This window comes from Sciurus carolinensis, chromosome 5 (assembly GCF_902686445.1).
Source record: "Sciurus carolinensis chromosome 5, mSciCar1.2, whole genome shotgun sequence".
In the NCBI taxonomy this organism is placed as follows: Eukaryota; Metazoa; Chordata; class Mammalia; order Rodentia; family Sciuridae; genus Sciurus; species Sciurus carolinensis.
In genome coordinates this window covers 26,542,845-26,560,255 of record NC_062217.1, presented here as the reverse complement: position 1 = coordinate 26,560,255, position 17,411 = coordinate 26,542,845, and positions in this window count along the sequence as shown.

The window sequence follows — 17,411 nt, the reverse complement described above, 5'->3', positions numbered from 1 at the left end:
GCTTGCCTGCAGGCAGAGATAGATGAAGTGACCTTTCCACATCCTTTTCCACCCTGGGAGTCTGAAATATCCCTGATGACCTATCCCAGAGGGAACTGATGTTCCATTCTAGGCTGAGTGAAGTTCAACTCATCCAACAAACTCTGCACAGACACTACTGGCAAAGCCTGAGGAAGTTTTGGGAGGGACAGAATGGGATGTTGACCCTATGCCCAAAGAGCTGACATCCAATGGGATCTGGATGTTCCTAGGAATTTGAGGGTGAATGAAATAGGTCATGTGGTAGATGTTGCAGTCCAGGGTGGCGTTTGGAGGAAGACATCATTATGATGGCTCAGGGGTGGGTCAGTCTTCCAAAGGAGGTGCCAATCCTGTAGCTGAACACCCAGTTTGCTTCTTGGAGATGCAAAACCAATAAGCAGAACGAGGAGGTAAGAGTGAAGAGGGGTTATGACTTGCAGCAAGTAAGGAAAGCATTGAGGATGAGTCCCAAAGCAGTGTGTCCCCCTGAACAAAGAAAACAGGGAGCTTCTATTTAGGAAAATCATGATTACTCATATTGGAGACTTGTCATCACGTAGAGAGGTAGGCCTGTTCCTGAGCATGCTCAGTTTGAGGTCTTGCTTCTTCATACAGTGCATATTCAAAAATGGCTGAGGGGAGAGTCTCCAGGGTGGAGGAGCATTTGATGAGATTATAATGAGCAAAGTTAACTCTAGGTTACCTAAAACAGTGAGTGAAAGTGAGTCGGCAATTTTGGCTGGTTCCTGTGACTTTCTCTGGAGGTACTTATCTGAAACAAAAAAAGGACTTGAAGGAGTTTTAACATTCATTTCAAGGGAAGCGACTCTCCCCACAACCCCAAACCTTGGAGCAGAGATGATTCCCCCTAAAAGTCCCTGCCTAGAAGCTAATTAATGGAATGACTTTTTATTTTATTTTTGTGGTACTGGGAATTGAACCCAGGATTGCTCTACCACCGAGCTATATCCCTTGTTCTTTTTGTTCTTTAATTTTAAGAAAGGGACTCCACTAAGTTGCTGAGGCTGGCCTCGAAATTGTGATCCTCCTTCTTCAGCCTCCAAAACTGCTACCTTTACAGGCACGCACCACCACGCCTGGCCCATTGGAATGATCTTTTAAAGATGAATGAGACTTTAGTGGGTGGGAAGGGGAAGAGACACCAGGCTGAGGAAACAGCATCAGCAGGGACACAGAGGTGTGGGGCATGGGTTGTTTAGGTTCCTCCTGGTGGTGTTAGCAGATCCAGGAGAGATGTGGAAGGGACATGGGGCCTGGAGAATAAAGGAGAAAAGGCCTGAACATAGGCAGTCTTGAAGCCACATTCAAGACTTTGGTCTTCACCCTGTAGCTGATGACGAAGCTTTGGAAGGAGGAAGGAGTTAAACCTTAAGAAGGTCAGTCCAATAATGGTGTTATGGTCTGGATCCAGAATTTCCCCAAAGGTTCATGTGTTGAGGGCCTGGTCCCCAATGCAGCAATGTTCAGAGGTGGGCCTTCAGGATGAGTGGATCATGAGGGTTGCAGCCTCATTGTGGATTAATCCATGGATGGAGTCCTAATCCGACTGGTCTATTGGGAGGTGGTGGAAACTGTAGGAGGTGGGTAAGAAAGTTGCTGTTGCCTGAGGAGGTGAGAAGCAGGTCGCTTCCAGTCATCTCAAGATGTTCATTGGATCAGACTTTGTTCCTGGAATTCAGGGTGACTCAGAGCAAGGGAGATGTAAGCAAAATGGAGGCACAGTGGGCAAGTCTTTAACCCTGCTCTTAGACACCCATCAGATATTTACAGGCAAAAGTGAAAAATCCAAGTCCTTATTATAGTGTGATAGCTGTTCCCAAACATTTACATTGCATTGGTATTATAAATAATCTAGAGCTTATTTAAAGCCTATGGGAGATATACCTAAATACATATACACATATTACACCATTTATATGAAGGACTTGAGCATTCATGGACTTTTGGTGTCCTCCAGGGTTCCTGGAACCAGTGGATACCAAGGATGACTACTTTAAAAAATGATTGATTTATCTGCAACTGAACTTTAACTGTGCATCCTCTATTGGTCTGGTGACCCCTCAGGGGTTGCCACGAGGCCCGGACAAGACCTAGTCACAAAGCTTCACTCAGGGCAAGAATGTCCGGGAGCTGGGCCCAGAGGCCAGCATCTAAGTGAGGAATCGATGGCACCAAGACCAATGCTTTGGTGGGCACAGAAGTGGACACGGGTGGCTGAAGCTACCTGTGGCAGACGAGAAAGAAGAGTAAGTTTCTGAAGTGATATGGGGAATACAAAGGGTCCTGATCAGGCACCAGTTTGCCTCCATCTTTCCCAAGAGTAAGGATTTTTGTCTCCTCAGTTTCCATACAGCTTGAATCCTGTTTGCAAGGCCGGTAGAGCCCCTTTCATTTCTTTTGATTTCATTTCAAGATCGGAAAAATAAAGATAAACTTTTTTAAAAAGAGAAGTACCCATAAACCTTTGAAATGAGAAACAAGCAACTCCTGAGCAACCCAGCACACGTCCTTGGCCCCCCATCCTTGGCCCGCACGGTGTCCTTGCCTGCAAAGAATAACATGAATCAGGCCATATGCAAGTGAAATTGTGTAGCTTCTCCCTGGCTTTGTTCATCCCCTGGCTACGGAACCTTGGTAAATATTAACATCCCACACCAATGGGTTGCTCTCTCCTTTGAAGATGGCCGAATTCCCTCTGAATGTATATCCCTTCTTTACCCTAAGAGACGCCTCATTCTTGAGATAGCCGCATTCTCTCTTGAACGTGTCTCTACTTTCCTCAATAAATCTCTGTGTCTCTGGCCGGTGCATGCTGAAATTCATTTCTATCACATATGCCAAGGAACCCACTTGTCCTTAGTTGAGGTCCCCCTCCCTGAGAACTCCTTTGGTGACAATTTTATTATTAGTTTTCAATGCTGCCTTGTACTCTACTCCTTGGTCAACAGACATTTGTGTCTATAGTGTTTATTTGTGTCATTCATGACACTCTGTGATCATCAGTTGAATAGACTGTGTCTGAACTCACGTTGGGCACTAGCTCTGGGGTGATTGGTAAAGAAGACAGAAATTTCCTCCTCCCCATCCTGGGAGACCGTATGGGTGTCCTGGGTGTGTGAAGGCTTGGGTGGGCAGGGAAACAGTCACAATGACCCTCTCAACCCACCTCTCACCAGTTCACCTCTTCACTAACTCATTGAACAAACACAGATGTCTGCTGCGTGGGTTGCTGCATTCGATCCTCAAAGGAGCTGTATTTTGACAAGTTATTGGTGTGGATCACACGGGGTGTAAGGGTGGCACGAGCTTTGGGAGGGAGTCCGGGTGTAACCATCAGACATGAGGCACAGGAGGGGCAGTTCTGGGTGGACAGAATCCAAACATAAACCTGGGTATGAGAGAAAATGGACAGAGTACGTTTGAGGACCTGAAAGGAACCCAAGATGTCCAGAGCACAGGTTGCCAGAGGGCAGGGGGAGGGGAGGCTGAGTGGAGGGCAGGCGTGACTCTCCTTGGACTTTGTTGTTGAAACAACAGCTGGTTGAACCCAGCTGGTTCCTTAAGCTCTCAGCTTCCCTTTCCTCCCTACAGAATAAGACTAGGGTACTAGGCCCGGGCAGACCAGTTTGTTGGAACAGTGACCTAAGAGAAGAAGCTCTGTAAACATCATGTTATTAATAATAATAGACAGTCAATGTAGCCTAAAGGGTGGGTAATGCCAGGATCTGTAAGACACGTCTCTCACCTCATGACCTGGAAAACATGCCAACCCTCTCCTGACCCCACCAAGCCCAGCACCCAGCACTCAGTAAATGCAGGCTGAACAGAACGGTAGGAGCAATTGTCAATATCAGTTGCCGAGGACTAGGGGACAGTGGGGAGAGGGAGAAGGTTTCTAAAGGAAGGGGACTAGGAGCCTCTGGGACCCATGATAGTCTGGTCTGAAGTAACAGATCAAACAAGCCATGTTCTGACTTCATAATGAGTCTGTAATTCAAACAAAATAAACTTTCTAGATGGATTCATGCTAACCCAATTTATTTCACTTCAGTACGTTTTAAATTCAATGTGATCAATACAATTCCCTACATGCCAGGGAAATTGTTCACAAATCTTATTACCTGTAGAAGATTTCCAGTCCTGTAGATACTACAAGAAAAAAACGAAGGCAAAGAAGAAACCCTGGGCACAGGATATTCATAAATATTGGAGAGAGTTTATTATTACCTTGACCAAAAGAGAGCCCTGGTGAGCAATATCTAAGGAAACTCATTAACTGTTTGTTTGTATTTTTCTTCATTTGTTTAAGCTGCATGGAATAAACATATGTTCTAAAGAAAAGTATTGGAAACTGGTTGAAAGCTGTTTAAAAATATTTAGAAAGAAGTGTAATTTAAATGTTCAGGGAGTGTAAATTTTATTTGGAGGAGAATCAAGTATTAAAGGGATAGACCTTTTTATTCAAACATTTATTGTTGAAAATCCCTCTAAATTGTTTATTTATTTATTCCACTTTCTAGCCTTGGTGAATAAAGAACTTAGAGGTTATTTTACTCTTTCTCTGTTACTATAGCTCCTGTTTTGTCTAGGGCAACATGGACATATTGAACATGATCATGCCCTCAACAGAATTATGGAAAATCAGACTGAGAAGCAGCAAGAGAGATAATCTCATAATCCCCTGCTTTGTCAAAGAGAAAACAGTTCAAGGGAGGCAAAGTGGCTTGCATGGGATGTAGCTGGAGCCAGAACTCATGTCTCCCTCTTCCCCACGGGCTCCTTCCACCTCTCATTTCCCACAACTCTTCATCACCTAAGATGTGACTGGGTTACGGGTACCCCAGAATGCAACCCTGGAAGTGATTTTTTTGCATGAATGCCTGGTGTGTGTGTATGTGGGTGTGTGTGAGAGAGAAAGAGGGAGAGGAAGAGGGAGAGAGATTTTCATCTTAGGTCTTAGAAAGTGGCTTTTTAAACAGTGATTTGAAGATTCTGTTTAGGTATGTGCATGTCATTTGTAGTTTTGCTGTAAATGCATGTTACTGTATAAACATATTGTGAAATCTATAGATAATACTGTTTCTCAGTTTTCAAAGGTTGAGATGATGGAAACTAAATAAACCAAACTACATCCAAATCCCCTAATTAGTCCTATGTTTATGAGACAAGGATGTACAGGGCCCATGTGTGGAGTTTTAAGTAAAGATGACTAACATACAGACATTGAGGACAGTGCTGGGCAAATCAATCAATCCACTGACAGAGAGGTTAAGAGCTAGATAGATGCTGTAACAAAGGAAGACCTTTAATATGATGTATGTAATGAAATCATCTCCCGTGAATATATCTAAAGTAGGATTGGCTCCCAACTATCCAGCTCAATATAGATGAGATTCTTCTTGAGGAGATAATATGAGAAGACCCACAGAAGCTGCAAAAAGAGTATCCCTGAACTGTAAGTGAGCAGATAATAAATATGACCAAATAGCACCATGATTGCAAACCCAAGTGTCCTGAGACCCTGGGGAAGTCTGTGACCAGGGAAGAGCTTTTAAACAACAAGACAAAACAGATCATCTTGACAGAATCAAGTCCACTGTGACATCACTCATCATCGTTGTTATTCAAGTGGTTGTCTTAACACACAACATCCCAGCCTCCAGGGACATGAACGCAGGAATCTGATGAAATGGACAGAGTAGCACTGGCAGGGGCCGAGGTCGCTGTGTACCCATGAATGTCTGAGAGGGCTGAGCAAATGGGCACCCTAGGAATTAAAAGCCACACAGACCCAACTTAATCTGAAGTCCACCTCCCTTCATATAGAGAACAGCCTGAAACCCTCTTCCTGGGCTAAGTGCCACTTTGTGCCCTCTGCTCCCACCTGCCCTGAATAGTTGTCTTAGCACACGCAACCCATTTCTTCAAAGTCATGGTAAAAATTGCCAGAAGGGGATCCTCGTTCAAAGCAGAAGTAGGGAGGACACTCCTGAGAAATTTCCGGAATGTGTCCCGAAGTGCTGCCTTCATTCTTATAGTCTGCCCTCTCCTGGAGCAGGCACTTTCTTTCTGTCACCTCAGGGTGCATGAGTGACTGTACCCTTCTTTTCTCTCCTTCCAGTTATAGCAGGAAACGACAGAAATGGTATCCTCCCCGGGTGCTTTTCACCTCAGGGTTGCACCCGGGAGACGTCTTTCGTGGTTAATTCATAGACTGGCTCCATTTTCCAAGATGTTAAGGATGTTTCTGTGACAGGGACTTACAGAAGCTGCCTCTGCCTAAGGATGCTCAGTGGGGACCTGAAAAGCAGGACAGAGCTCGTTGTCTCTGCCTTCGTTTTGTGTGTCTTCTTGTATTTCCAGTCATGCCAGTGAGGCCTCAGATGTGTACAGCTTTGGGTCAGGTTCATGTCCAGCTCTGTGTGTAGCCATTTTAATCATTTAGGAGTGTCACCTAAAAACTAGTCAGGCAAGGTTTATTGCCCTGAATTTACCTAGCCTATCTCAACTGCCTTGATGACTGAGGCAAGATTACAGTGACATTTGACTGTCGGGTTTTACAGCATCCTGCTTCAGGAACCCTGGAGTGGCCCCTAGAAGTCTCCAGTCCTCCTACACCTTCCAGGAAGTCACCCTGTGACGGCTACTCCTCTAAGCAGGAGCAATCATCTCGTGGGGACTGAACTGCCTCCTCCCAGGATCACAGGCCTGATTCATATCTTGAGCAGCAAGTGGAAATTGTCCTTTCAAATGCAAAGAACTTCTTCAGAGCCACCTCGTAGAACCAGCATTGAGAAGCTATCAGCAAGGCTACAGTTTGACCAAAACGGCTTCCTTATGTGTGTCTCTGTCCCCTGCCACAGTTCTTCCTCTGTCATTTCAGCACCCCAAAGACAGAACTGAGATGCCGGATCTCACTTTGCCTTCCAATGTGGCTATGTTGACTAAGGTCTCCTTTCCTGTATTTCACCATTACCTGATGGTTTGGTTCCTGGGGCACGTGACTGGACCTGGTTTACTGGTACCCCTGGAGCCAGGCCTGGGTCTGGACTCTAGTACCATGTTTAGCAACTGTTCTGCCATTCCTGAGTCCTGAATGAGGAACTCCCGTGCCGCGTGGGTGGTGTCACTGCTGTGTGACATACCATAGTTGTTTTAGCCAAGCATTTCATTTCCTTCCTATCCAGGGTCCTTTTGACACCTCCAGAAAGGGGGAGGCCAGGGAGGGGGTTGAAATTCTGTTTCGTGGAGCTAAGACATTGCAGACTTCTCATCGTAGTCATCAAACTGTCCGGTCATGCAAACTTTCCATCTGCATTCTTTCGATTTCCTTTAACAAACCTCTCTTGACTACTTTCTAATGCTAAGCACTGGGGATGCAGCAGGGAATCAGGTAGAGCCCCACCCCAGGACCCCTCCCCTCCTACTGTATCAATGAGGGCAGGGGGAGATGCACATTCGAGGCGTTCCCCTGAGGAAAGCCCGAGGAGTGGCCTTTCTGCAGCGTGGCAGGGTTCAGGAGCCTGGGAGGGATGTTCAGGCCCCCAGGGTGGTAACAGGAGGAGCCATTGCTGCTTGGGCTGGAAGGGACTAGAGAGCAAAGAGCGTTATCAGAACCAGTAAGCGCTGAGCCCAGAGGAAGACTGGAAGAAGATTCTGTCAGGAAGACCTGCCCATCAGAAGCTGTAGAATCTGCAGTCAGAAGGGAAATCAGCCTTTGTCAGAATCCTATCTGGCAGGAGGGAGCGGGACCTCTCTCTCTTCCCACCTTCAGTTTCCCCTGGAGGAACCCAATTGGTAGAGGGCAGGAGAGCCCTTGTGATGCAGAGCTCAGAGTTAGCTTCTGGGGACCAGAGGAGAACAATCAGGAGAGTAGCCGACGTGTCACCTGGGTGGGGTGAGGATTTGATGTGCTCACGTTGTATTTCTAGCCATGGCCAGTCAAGCTTCAAATGTGCACCACAGAGCAAAGGAAGGGGAGGGCTCAGTGGGTCCCCTCCACTGTGTATCACTGATGACATTCTTTCACTGACGGCAGGCCACTGGGGTCTGCACCCTTCCCCTTGCCCTGCAGACATGAAAAGACTAATTCCAGGAGCCGAAGTGAAGCTGCAGTAGCATATTTACCTGGGGGTCAGGGAGAGTCTGCACAAAGATCGACCAGAGGAGCTGCCTTGGAGCTGTCTCATAATCACACAAAATATGATACAGTCTTTGTCCTTGAGCGATTTATAATCTCACCTGGGAGAGCAAACCTATACAGGAAAAAAAAAAAAAAAGAGAGAGAGAAACAATAATATTGAATACAGCAAAAACAAGACAGCGAAAGGGAGACCCAGCAGCAAACTAGTTTACACTGGTAAACACAGCCCATTACTCTGTCTAGCTGGCAGGCGGGGTGTCTACCAGCAGGCAGTGACAGCACAGCATTCTGTGCTCTATGTTGCTCTTGGTGTGCAGACACACAAGCACACACATGTGCACACACAAGCACCTGTGCATGCATAAGACATACAGGTTCATGTGCACTCATGTGTATCCATACCCATACCCAGTCTTTGAGAAATGAAAATACCAGGGAGAGATGGAAAGATGATAGAAGACTTAGACAGAATGGCATTGTTATTGGTGCCCACTCAGGCTCCTTTTCAGTAACTATGGCCCTTTGGAGGCTTAGGTTATCATCAAAGAAAACAAATGCTCATTTGTCTTTGCTGGATGGTTGGTGATTTTCAGCTGGATGGTTGGTGATTTTCAGCTGGATGGTTGGTAATTTTCAGCTGGACACCAGGGGGATTAGGGAGCCCATATTGTGGTGCTATAATAGAATATCTTAGACTGTAATTTATAAAAAACAGAAATTTGTGTCTTAGAGTTTGGGAGGCTGGGATTTCCATCAGAGTGCAAGCAGCTTTGGCGTCTGGTGATGATCTGACTTCTACTTCCAAGATGGCACCTGGAAAGCTGCATTCTCCAGAAAGGAGGAACACTCACAGGGCAGAAGAGTAGAAGAGAGAGAACTCACTCCTCCAAACACTTTTTTTATAGCAACTTAATCCATTCCTGAGGGTGGACCTCTCCCACCCTAAGCACCTTCTATCAGGTCCTGCCTCCCAACACTGCTGAATTAGGGATTCAGTATCAACTCGAGCTCTGAAGGGGACATATTCAAACTGTAGTATAGGACATGGATGATTCTAGTCTAGCTTCTTTATGGGCATTCATTCTAAGCAAGGCTTATTCCAGAGGAAAACACATCCAGTTTCAGCCTCCAGCCTCCCTGACATGCTAAGGACCACCTTGACGGAATGGAGGATACGGAAGGTTCGTGAACAGGAGAAGGGAGAGAATGATTGCTGCCACTCTTGGGACATGTTTGCCTTTAGATGTCCTTCCATCTCCTCATGAAATTGACTTCAATGCCCCAGAATCAGTCAAACAGGCAGGGGCTAAATGACAGTTACTATATGCCAGGTGGCATGTGATGACTAAAAGCCCTAAGAACCTAAAGGATTGCAGGTTATTACCATGGGGTCTTTCTAATAACCATGGGGTTATTTCCATGTGGGAGCATGGAAGAACAATGAAAAAGAACCTCCTCAAGACCAAACCAGGACACATCCCGGTTCTCCTTTCAACTGTCTTCAAATGATAGCTGGAAAGTTCTACTATCCCCTGAAAAGTCACCACTAGTGTGACTGCTCTGCAGAGGTCAGACTGTCGGAACATATTTTGAAAAATGGTTTTATTTATGAACATGCCTGAGGCCCTGCCACATTGCCAAAAATAGCACATTTCATCGAGCCCATGTAAAACCCAGAAGCTCAGGATTCATGAGAAATGCAGCAGAATTTCCCAAGCACCAAAAAATGATTGCTGACTCTGGGTCATAGGCTTTCTTGAGCTGCTCCATACAAGAGAGTTGATTCAAGAATCGATTCCCCCTGCAAAAATTGATTCTCCGAACCTGGCGAGTGGATTTTATGCATAGGTCTATTATTAGCTGACATCTCATTTGGAAATTCGAAAGATGCTAGTTTCATAACCAAACCCATTCTCTGCTGTGTCTCTGCTTCTGTTGCCCCACCCCTTTGGCTCACTTCTTAATCTTATTCAGGAACATGCTGTCCTCCTCACTCCCTGCCTCACTGCCTGACTCACGAGGGGTGCAGACTGGAGATTAACACCCAGGAAGGCACATAATACACGTTTGATAAAGACGTGCTTGCCTGGGGTAGCTGCCACCATTTGACTCATCTGCCAGCTTCCCATGAGTACCCTCTTAGGTTCCCATCTTGAGCACAGTCAAATCCCTAGACTTGATGGTGTTTGATGTCACCAGAGCCTTCTCATGAGGCTGCTCCCTCTCATTGACCCTCCTTAGCTACTGTGTTAGTAAATAAATCCTGTTCCAATGCCTTGGCATGATCTGAGTCACACTTAACTGTGCAGGCACCAAACCCCACAATGATTACGTGTGACAGTGAGGGATATCACACCCAAGGCCACCCCCAAGATCTCATTGGCACACCTGGAAGACACTTGTCCTCTCTCCTGGACAATTTCTATGTCCTCTATGGACAGGCTGGCCATCAGCAGGAGACTGTGGCCACCTCCTTCTGCAAGACTCAACTTTCAAAAAAGCTCTCTCCTCCCGCTGGTCCAAAGAAAGCAGGACTGCTGGGAAGTCAATGCCAACATACAAAATAAGAATCGTAAACCGTGCATTCTTTTTTTGGATGAGATGTCAAGAAAGCTTTCTTCAGTTATAGAAATTCCTTTTAAATAAACAAAAACCAGTAGGTCACATTCTTTTGTGAATTCTCGCTGTTCTCTTGTTCCTTTCCATTGCACAGTAACAATCTCTTATCAGGCTCAAAAACAACTCTTCCCACATAATATGAAAGCAATGGAACTACTGGTGGTTATAATAATACTTTACATTTATGGACTATTTTTCACGTTAGCCCTTTATAAATATTAACTAATGAATCCCCTTAGCAACAAAGTATTTACGTCACTTCTAGGCGTAAAGTCAGGGGTGGACGAATTACAGATCTCCCTGTGGAGGGATCTGGCGTATTCTTCAAATCGACAGCTTTGAGTGAGATGCTTTTTTTCTGTCCAATTCTGAGGTCGAATTTTAAAAATCCCTCTTTGGGGATGACTGGCGGTGGGAGTGGGGGCTTCCATCTGCAGCCGGTCTATCCTCCTCGTCTGCCTTCCTGTGCTACAGGCAGAAAGCGTTTTCAGCGCTGATTCTCCACTCTAGCTTTCTGGATATCAAACACACCCTAGCTGCTATCGTCTCTGACGGTTCAAATAGGAATTTCCAGATGCAAGCATCAGTGGTTCTATTTGTGTGTTTTTGAAAATAAAACTGACAACAATACTAATATTGCTATGGGCTATTACTGCCTCAGGTGTATTCTCTTCTTGTTTGGGGGTTTGATCAAGAGACCACAGAAGACAGTGGGTAAAATAATAGCTCCCTGCTTTCCCTCTCTTACTCTCCCTGCCTTTTATCACCTGTGGGCGCCTATTGTGGTAGCTCATTTTCTGGCACATAGTAATTGCTCAATAAATACCAAATGAACCAGGGGGAACTCGAGGAGTTTGATATTGTGTAGGGAACAGACATGCCAGTCAAGCTCACTCGATCCCAAGACATCCCCAGAGGTCTTTATGATGTGACTAACCAGGCTTCACACGCTCTAGGAGCTGGTCCTATTTTAACCAGATGCTTGGATTGGGCTGTAGACAGGAACTGGTTCTGTAAATGGTGCAAAGAAAGAAAAAAAGAAGAAGGAAAAGAAGAAAGAAAAAGACCAAAAGAGTCCTTACCCAACTCCAGGGCAAAGCGGGTTCCAGTTCTGTCACCTGGACAGGTGCTGCCCTTCTCTGAGGCTGCCTCCCCTTTCCAGGTGAATGATTCTGTTTAATTTTTATTTTAAGGAGACTTTTTTTTAGAGCAATAGGCTGGGAAGTGAGTTATCCCCCACCCCTCTGCCCAGGAAGTCCCTGATTTCAGGTCAGAGCTGGGATACTGCTAAGGATTCCAACTGGTCCTGACTCCTAAGCACAAACTGGAATGGCCGCCTCAAACTGCCTGCCGGAAGTAACTCCAAGATGATTTCTCCCAGCCAGGTAGTGCTGGGGTGTCTGGAGACATCTGGGAGTTTTCAAGATTCTATCTCATTCAGATCCATCTCAGAACTGACCCAGCAACCAACTGCCAGGGGCTGGGATGGACGTCATTCACCTGCCTTCTCAGGTTCAAGCTCTTCTCCAGCCTCTCAGATGTCCTTCTGTGAGGTGCTTCCTTAGTCCACGCAAGAAGAACAGAAGTCACTCATTCAGTACAAACATTTCAGACACCCCCATTTACTGATCCTCTAAGAGAGTTTTTTTTTTTCCCCTCTCTTCACAGTGTGACTGGCTAACCTTTGCAGAGCACTGAGAGACTCTGTCATTTAAATGTCACAACTGCTCTGCAAGGTAAGTTTGTGTCAAAGCCACCTCCTTGAATTTGGCATGTCTGCTATGGTTCAAATGGGTCTCCCCAGATTATCTGTTGGAAACTTAATCTTCAATAAAATAGTATTAGGAGGTGGGGCTTAAGGAGGGGCGATTAGGCCATGATGGGTTAGTTATTTTGAGGGTGGGTTTGCTATTCCAGTGAGTTGGCTTGTCATGTCTTAGACAGTTTTTTTTTTTTGCCCCTACAATTAAAAGAGCCAACCAGAACAATTGTAGAGGAGAAAAAGTTTACTTTGGGGCTCCTGGTTTCAGAGGTCTCAGTCCATAGACAGTCAGCTCCATTCCTTGAGAACATCTTGGCAGAGTGGTTTGGTGGAGAGAAACAGCTCCCGCGAAGATCAGAAATCAGAGAGAAACTCCACTTGCCAGAATCAAAATATATATATCATGTCCACAATGCCCCCTCCTCCAGCCACACCCTACCCACCTTCAGTTGCCACTCAGTTAATCCCTGTCAGGGGCTTAGTTCACCGATTGGGTTAAGGCTCCTCACAACCCAATCATTTCTCCACTGAACCTTCTTGCACTGTCTCACGTGAGTTTTGGGGGGACACCTCACATCCAAACCATAACAAGTTCTTTTGCACTTTCTCTTCTTGGGAAGACATCTGGACACTTGTCAGATGCTGGTGGCACACTCTGGACTTAGCCTCCAGAACCATGAGCCAAATAAAGTCCTATTGTTTATCAGTTATTTGGTCTTAGCTATTCTTATATAGCAGCAGAAAACAGACTAAGGCAATGTGGAAAACAGAACTCATGGTTTTCCCCAGAGTCTAGTTCGCTGTCACACTCCCTCAGTTTGCTGAATGGCACTGTTGTCCTTCTAGTAGTGTAAGCCAGAAACCTGGTGCTTCCCTTTCCTGGGCCCTATGTCCAACTTCCCTCGGTTTTGCTGCCTACATATGTCTCCATCCACGCCAGCTTTCCCTAGCCGTGGTCAAGTCTTCCTACACCAGAATATAAACTTCCTGAGAGCAGAAACCTAGTCTGTCTTGGGCATTGCTAGCAACAGGCCACAGAATAGTGCCTGGAACCCAGAGCAGAACCCAGAGCCGGAAGAAAGAGTGAACGAATGTGACTTCAGTCCAAGCCACTGTCATCTCTCACGGCAGTGGTCTCTTGACTGGTCCCCCCACACTTACTCTTGACCACTCCAATGACTTCTTCACTCTGAACCAGTTTGAGTCTTTAAAAAAGACCTCCATTACTCACCATCCCTCCTAATGGCTTCCTGGGGCTCAAGGTTTAGCCCATAGTCCTTAACGGCCTACAGAGTCAAGTGTGTTAGTCAGGTGTTCGTCACTGTGACCAAAACACCCGACACAAACAACTTAGAGGAGAAAGGGTTTACTGTGCCTCATGTTTTCAGAGGCTTCGTCCATGGTGGGCTGACTCCACTTGTTCTGGGCCCAAGGTGAGGTGAACATCATGGCGGGGAATGCTGCCCTGTTGTTCAGGCAGCCAGGAAGTGGAGAGAGAAAGGAGGGGCCACAGGGAAGACGCACCCTTCCAGGACCCGCCTCCTCCAGCCCCGGCCCCCTGCCCACGGTTACTGCCCGGTTAGTGCCTCACACTGAGATGGACTGGTTCGGTCACAGTTCTCACCGTCCAGTCACTTCACCTCCCAGCATTCCTGCATTAACACAGGAGCTTTTGAGGTACACCTCACATCCATGCCGTAACAGGGAGCATGGGTCCAGTCCACTCACCCTTCCAGCCTCCTTTTACAGCCTCTGTTCTATCACACTATCTGTCTTTCATTCTGGAACATTCCCACCACTCTCAGTGCGCTTGCTCGGGACCCTCTCTTCTTCCAACCCCCACAGTCTATTCCTTCACCTAAAACAACCTCCACACCACCTTCCCATCTCAACTTAACTTCTTATGCAGCTTTTCCTGCTTACTTGGTCCTTTTCCTTCATATTACCTATTACAGTTTGCAATGATACAATTATATTCTGTCTCTGTCTCTCCCATATTTCTTTTTTTGACCTCCAACTCTATAGTGAGGATTGTAGTGACTACACTGAGTGCAGAATTTTGTGCTACAGGGGAAGAACAACCTCCAAAGGTTCTTGATTGGCACAGACCCCTGTAATGAAAGACAGGAACAGGAGAAAGAACAGGAGAAAACCCAACAGAAGTTTATTAACATGTGTATTTTACATACATACAGGAAATACCCAGGGAATGAACAGTTCTCAAAGGGACTGCTCTGATTTCCAGTTTATATAACATCCTCAACAACGAATAGTGAATTTTCAGAGAAGTGACAAGACAAAGGGAAAAGACTCGGAGTCTCTAGGGCCAGCAACTAAGGAGACAACAAATAACTTTGAGATAAAGCTAGGTTGGTGCAGCCTGTTAGCCCAATCTGCTACATCTACAGGGTGGTAAGGGTCTGGCGGGGTCTTCAGTGGATAATCTTTTCTCCCTGGTAGATGGCGGGCGGAGCAGGCTACTTTTGTCTTTGTAACTCCATGTCCGACTTTCATGCAGGTAGAAGAGCAGAAAGCCTTCTGCATCTGTTTCTTCTTAATTGCCTTCAGCTCACCTATCTTTCATTTTGGGGTGGCAGATTCTGGTCTCCCAAAGGACATTCTTGGCACTCCATAAATTATTTGTTAAGGGTCCCAGTGACTTCCCTTAGATCTTTCAGATCCATCCTCCAGCCTGCCTCATGCCCTGGAGGCTGATTCTAATGAACTGCTTCACTCAGGCCCCTTAGTGCTGGCTGCTGACTGATTTGGGTGGGGGAAGGTGGGACAGGGGACCACAGGCTATCCCCCTCCTCATCTTGTGGTCTGCAGCGGCAGTGTGGGGTGCTTCTCCACCTCCAGCCTAGCTCCAGTGGGCCTCTCCTTCCTTCTCACATCTCTATCTCTCCCCAGGCTCTTATAAAACAATTTTCTGTTGCTGGTACCCACCTACCCACTCTTAGTAAAGAGTAGTCTTGGTAAAGATTAGTCTGATTAAGGAGGGGTGTGGTGATGCACACCTGTAATCCCAGGGGCTCAGGAGGCTGAGGCAGGAAGATCGCGAGTTCAAAGCCAGCCTCAGCAACTTATTGAGGCCCTAAGCAACTCAGTGAAAAGTGACAAGTCTCTAAATAAAATATGAAAAAGGGTGGGGATGTGGCTCAGTGGTAAAATGACCCTGGGTTCAATTCCTGGTACCCTTGAAAAACAAGTCCGATTAAACCCTCAGTTCCACTCTGGCATCATGACACCCTTTTCTTGCTAATACCCTGATATGACTATTGCTACCCCCTTTTTACACCTGAGGAAACTCAAGTTGGTTGACTTTTATTTATTTTTTATTTTTTTGAGATGGAAGTCTCATTATGTTGTTCAGGCTGGCCTGGAACGCCTAGGCTCAAGTGACCCTCCTGCCTCAGCCTCCCAAGTAGCTGGGACTATAGACATGTCCACCATGCCTAGCTCAAGTCTGTTGACTTATTGTTATTATTATATTGGTACTAGGGATTGAACCCAGAGATACTTAACCCCTGAGCCACATCTCCAGTCCTTTTTAACATTTTTTCATTTTCAGGTAGAGTTTCGCTAAGTTGCTTAGGAACTTGCTAAGTTGCTGAGGCTGACTTTGAACTTGCAGTCCTCCTGCCTCAGCCTCCTGAGCCCTGGGATTATAGGTGTGCACCACCGTGCCTACCTAGTGACTTCTAAAGTTCATGTGCACTTCACTACTGCATCCTGTTCTGACTTTCAAGCCCTGGGACTAGTTAAGAACTGAAGCCTTGGTATTAGATGTTCCCAAATGTGTAACGAAGCACTCTGAGGATCTCTCATGATCACAACCCCTGTGTGAGTTTGCGGTTAGCTCCCATTCTCTCGCGGGTTTTGGAGTTGTCTGAGAAACCCCGGTGATGATTCTCTTCTTACCCCAGACCTCTGGGTTAGCTGTGCCAGTTCTGCAGCTACCTTGTGTTGTCAGCTTCTCTGTCCATCCAGACTCACCCAACCTGGTCCTTCCTGGTATAAAAGTCAACTTATCATGACTCTACCTGAAAATGAGTGAAGCTGAAACCTTAGGGTAGTGGGAACACGTGGCCTTTCTACTGTTCTTGGTCTGGCCCTTTCTAATTGCTTTTGCATTGAACCAAGGTGCCCAGGCACTGCAGGGGGACTGTTCTCCTGTGTGACCCCTGCAATCATCACACTTTTTTTGCAAACACCCTCAGGAAAGCCATCTGCTCAGTGCCAGGGGTGGAGATGTGGAACAGTGCTCTGGAACTGCGGCCTGGAACTCCAGGTTCTCTCACTCTCTCTGGCTGTGTCCAACTCTTATCCTTAAACATTCTCTTGACCACACCTAGTGTTAGAAGTCTCTATAATTAAATCCTATTCTTACAAGGCTTTGCTGTGAGACCCTCTGCCACCCCCAACTTTATAGAATGTAGATTATGGTATCAGGTCAAATATGTCCCATCCTTAGTGAGAACTACCTTTGAAGCCAGGTTCTTTGGAAACCCCTCTACTGCTTAGAAGTTTGGGAGAGGTAAGGACAAGAGATGTGATGTGTCATACCCATAAAAACACCTTGGCTTATAATTATAGGTGGATGTCACGGACACCGGAGTTGGAAGGTGCCAATCCCACTCACTGGGACTCCTCAGGTCACACAGTCGGAAATGCACAGTCAAAACTCCAATTCTCACTCCAGTTGCTTGACTTCTCCTTGGTCTTGGATTTCTCATCGGTAAAATTGGTGCTTAACTCATTCTGGGAGTGTCAAATGATTGTACAAAAGGACACAGGTGCAGAACCTAAGTTGGCACTTAGTGAATACCTATGTTCTCAATTTAA